The sequence below is a fragment of the Sphaerodactylus townsendi genome, linkage group LG16, assembly GCF_021028975.2.
Source record: "Sphaerodactylus townsendi isolate TG3544 linkage group LG16, MPM_Stown_v2.3, whole genome shotgun sequence".
Taxonomy (NCBI): Eukaryota; Metazoa; Chordata; class Lepidosauria; order Squamata; family Sphaerodactylidae; genus Sphaerodactylus; species Sphaerodactylus townsendi.
Genome location: NC_059440.1, coordinates 18,588,486 through 18,593,280, shown reverse-complemented (window position 1 = coordinate 18,593,280; position 4,795 = coordinate 18,588,486). Strand labels below are relative to the sequence as shown.

The 4,795-nt window shown below is 43.0% G+C and overlaps 1 long non-coding RNA gene across 1 annotated transcript; it reads right to left on the bottom strand.

Moving 5' to 3' along the window:
* Nucleotides 1-731: 731 nt before the first annotated feature.
* On the bottom strand, nucleotides 732-3,264 carry LOC125445984. The gene is made up of 3 exons (XR_007246351.1): nucleotides 3,016-3,264; nucleotides 1,700-2,728; nucleotides 732-1,410 (listed from the first exon to the last, which is right to left on the bottom strand). It is a non-coding gene; the product is annotated as an uncharacterized LOC125445984 (long non-coding RNA).
* Nucleotides 3,265-4,795: the final 1,531 nt, after the last annotated feature.

Genomic DNA, 4,795 nt, shown 5'->3' with positions numbered 1-4,795 from the left:
TGTCTGGTGCAAAAACTGAAGAGCAACTCAGATTTTAAAAGACAAAAGGGGAACTTAAAAAGGCCCAGTGAAGGCCTGAATTCCTATAAAGATATGCCATCCCCATGATGTCTTTCTGAGTTAAAAATGAACCCTTTCGTGTCTTTTCTGAAGGGCAGTGCTTGCTGGAGCCATGAGCATGTTCTAACAAGGTAAAAGGGTTCTTCAGGGTAACAATAAATTATCCCAAAGATGAATAGAACAAAGCCAACAGTTTAACAAACAAAATAGACTGTACTGTAGCGGATAAGCAAACATAAAAAACCATCCCCAATAAGCAATGGACTCTGGCATTAAGGGCAACAGAAAGGAGGCACTTTTGTCCTGCCCACAGGATACATACCTGGAGCCCTTCTCTCTGTGCTACATCTGTGCAGGTGCCAGCCACAGAGGCACTCTGTGTATGGCCTTCTTTCTGTGCTACGTCTCTGCAGGTGCCGGCCACAGAGGTACACCTGTAAAATAAGGACTAGTTGGGCTTGAAGCCCAGGTATTTCACTAGGGACAGATCTGCTCTGAGCAAAATTCAGTTAAATAAGGACTAGTCGGGCCTCTAGCCAAGGTATTTCACTGTGATCAGGTCTGCTCAGAGCAAAACGTGAATAGAGAAATCTGGGCTGGGAAGGCATGAAGCCTAGGTGATATTAAAATATGATTCCTCTCTGAAATTCACATAATAGAAATCTGGGCAGGGGAGGCATGAAGCCTGGGTGATATTAAAATATGATTCCTGAATGAGATTCATGTGAATAGAGAAATCTGGGCTGGGAAGGCATGAAGCCTGGGTGACATTAAAATATGATTCATCTCTGATATTTACATGAAAAGAGGAATCTGGGCTGGGAAGGCATGAAGCCTGGGTGATATTAAAATATGATTCCTCTCTGACATTCACATGAAAGGAGGAATCTGGGCTGGGAAGCCTAGATGATATTAAAATATGATTCCTGTGTGAGATTCACGTGAATAGAGAAATCTGGGCTGAGGAGGCATAAAGCCTAGGTGATATTAAAATATGATTCCTCTCTGACATTCACATGAAAGGAGGAATCTGGGCTGGGAAGGCATGAAGCCTAGGTGATATTAAAAGATGATTCCTCTCTGACATTTACATAAAAAGAGGAATCTGGGCTAGGAATAAGGGGAGATTTTTTTGGGGGGGGGTTGCTCGCAGAGGACAGAGAAGCACAAAGTCTAGGCCGTGTAGAGCACAGTTCCTTTGTTTCAGCTATCTTCTTAATCCAGAGGAAAACCAGCGAGAAGTGATTCTTTGTTCTTTCTGCATTTTCCGGCCATTGAAGTCTTTGCTTGTCATGGATGGGCCATGAGGCAATGATGTGGAATTGGGTGGAGATTTCTCCGAAAATGACCCTTCAAAATGGAAAACACAAGTCGCCTCTGAGTTAAAAATGAACGCTCTCATATCTTTTCTGTGGGGCTGTGCATGCTGGAGACATGAGTATGTTTTAACAAGGTAAAAGGATTCTTCAGGGTAACACTAAATTATCCCAAAGATGAATAGATCAAAGCCAACACGTTAACCAACACAACAGACTGTCGTGGATCTGCGCACTTAAAAAACCATCCCCAATAAGCAATGGACTCTGGCATTAAGGGCAACAGAAAGGAGGCACTTTTGTCCTGCCCACAGGATACATACCTGGAGCCCTTCTCTCTGTGCCACGTCTGTGCAGGTGCCAGCCACAGAGGCACACCGTGTAAGGCCTTCTTTCTGTGCTACGTCTCTGCAGGTGCCGGCCACAGAGGTACACCTGTAAAATAAGGACTAGTTGGGCTTGAAGCCCAGGTATTTCACTAGGGACAGATCTGCTCTGAGCAAAATTCAGTTAAATAAGGACTAGTCGGGCCTCTAGCCAAGGTATTTCACTGTGATCAGGTCTGCTCTGAGCAAAACGTGAATAGAGAAATCTGGGCTGGGAAGGCATGAAGCCTAGGTGATATTAAAATATGATTCCTCTCTGAAATTCACATAAGAGAAATCTGGGTAGGGGAGGCATGAAGCCTAGGTTATATTAAAATATGATTCCTCTATGAGATCAACGTGAATAGAGAAATCAGGGCTGGAGACGCAAGAAGCCTAGGTGATCTTAAAATATGATTCCTGAATGAGATTCTTGTGAATAGAGAAATCTGGGCTGGGAAGGCATGAGGCCTAGCTCATCTTAAAATATGACTCCTGAATGAGATTCATGTGAATAGAGAAATCTGGGCTGGGGAGGCATGAAGCCTGGGTGATATTAAAATATGATTCCTCTCTGACATTCACATGAAAAGAGGAATCTGGGCTGGGGAGGCATGAAGCCTGGGTAATATTAAAATATGATTCCTCTCTGACATTCACATGATAGGGGGAATCTGGGCTGGGAAGGCATGAAGCCTAGGTGATATTAAAAGATGACTCCTCTCTGACATTTACATAAAAAGAGGAATCTGGGCTGGGAATAAGGGGAGATATTTTTTTGGGGGGGTTGCTCGCAGAGAAGCACAAAGTCTAGGCCGTGTAGAGCACAGTTCCTTTGTTTCAGCCATCTTCTTAATCCAGAGGAAAACCAGCGAGAAGTGATTCTTTGTTCTTTCTGCATTTTCCGGCCATTGAAGTCTTTGCTTGTCATGGATGGGCCATGAGGCAATGATGTGGAATTGGGTGGAGATTTCTCCGAAAATGACCCTTCAAAATGGAAAACACAAGTCACCTCTGAGTTAAAAATGAATCTCTCATATCTTTTCTGTGGGGCTGTGCATGCTGGAGACATGAGTATGTTTTAACAAGGTAAAACGGTTCTTCAGGGTAACACTAAATTATCTCAAAGATAAATAGATCAAAGCCAACACGTTAACCAACACAACAGACTGTCGTGGATCTGCGCACTTAAAAAACCATCCCCAATAAGCAATGGACTCTGGCATTAAGGGCAACAGAAAGGAGGCACTTTGTCCTGCCCACAGGATACATACCTGGAGCCCTTCTCTCTGTGCCACGTCTGTGCAGGTGCCAGCCACAGAGGCACACCGTGTAAGGCCTTCTTTCTGTGCTACGTCTCTGCAGGTGCTGGCCACAGAGGTACACCTGTTAAATAAGGACTAGCTGGGCCTGAAGCCCGGGTATTTCACTGGGAACAGGTCTGCTCTGAGCAAAACGTGAATAGAGAAATCTGGGCTGGGAAGGCATGAAGCTTGGTGATATTAAAATATGATCCCTGTATGAGATTCACATGAATAGTGAAATCTGGGCTGGGGAGGCATGAAGCCTAGGTGATATTGAAATATGATTCCTCTCTGACATTCACATAAAAAGAGGAATCTGGGCTGGGGAGGCATGAAGTCTAGGTGATATTAAAATATGATTCCTCTCTGACATTCATAGAAAAAGAGAAATCTGGGCTGGGGTGGCATGAAGCCTAGGTGATATTAAAATATGATTCCTGTAAGAGATTCATGTAAAAAGAGGAATCTGGGCTGGGTAGGCATGTAGCCTAAGTAATATTAAAATATGATTTCTCTAGGAGATTCACATGGATTGAGAAATCTGGGCTGGGAAGGCATGGAGCCTAGGTGATATTAAAATATGATTCCTGTAAATAATTCACGTAAAAAGAGAAATCTGGGCTTGGAAGGCATGTCGCGTAGGTGATATTAAAATATGATTCCCCTAGGAAATTCACATGAATTGAGAAATCTGGGCAGGGGTGGCATGAAGCCTAGGTTATATTAAAATATGATTCCTCTATGAGATCAACGTGAATAGAGAAATCAGGGTTGGAGACACAAGAAGCCTAGGTGATCTTAAAATATGATTCCGAATGAGATCCACGTGAAAAGGGGTATCTGGGCTGGGAAGTAATGTAGCCGAAGGGATATTAAAATATGATTCCTCTTTTTATGTGAATGTCATAAAGGAATCATATTTTGGGGTGTTGTGTGGTTTCCAGGCTATATGGCCGTATCCTAGCAGAATTCTCTCCTGACGTTTCGCCTGCATCTGTTGCTGGCATCTTCAGAGGATCTGATAGTAGGAAAGCAAGTGCAGTATTTATAACTGTTGGAGTATCCAGGGTGGGGGAAAGAACCATTGTCTGTTAATGAGCAAATGGTGCAATTGGTAAGATAGATTTACATGTGTTGAGTCGGATCCACCCATTAGCATGTGAGTAACAATGAAGATAGCAAGGTCAATAGTTGTGGGCATCTGAATAGAAGACATCAAGGGAACCACTGACCACATAGGAAAACTGATAAAGAAGCATAACCTACAAACAATCTACAGATTCACTAAGAAAATTGAACAAATGCTATGTTCAGCAAAGGATAAGAGGGATCCTCTACTGCAGGAGTACCGCATATCATGTAGCTGTGGACAAGTCTACATAGGGACCACCGAACGCAGCGCTGACACAAATCAAAGAACACGAAAGCCACTGCAGACTAATTCAGCCAGAAAAAAACAGCAATAGCAGAACACATGATAAATCAACCTGGACGCAGAATATTATTTGAAAACACAGAAATTCTGGACCACTCTGACAACCACTACTGGCCAGGATCATGGCTGAACAGAGAAGCCATTGAAACTAATAAGCTACTATGGACAATTTCAACAGAAAGGAAGAAACCATGAAAATGAACAAAACTTGGCTGCCAGTCTTCAAAAACACTAGAATCAATACAGTGAGTATATCAGCTCCACACAAACACAGGATAACTATAGACAGTAAACAATCAAAGGGAACAAAGGCTA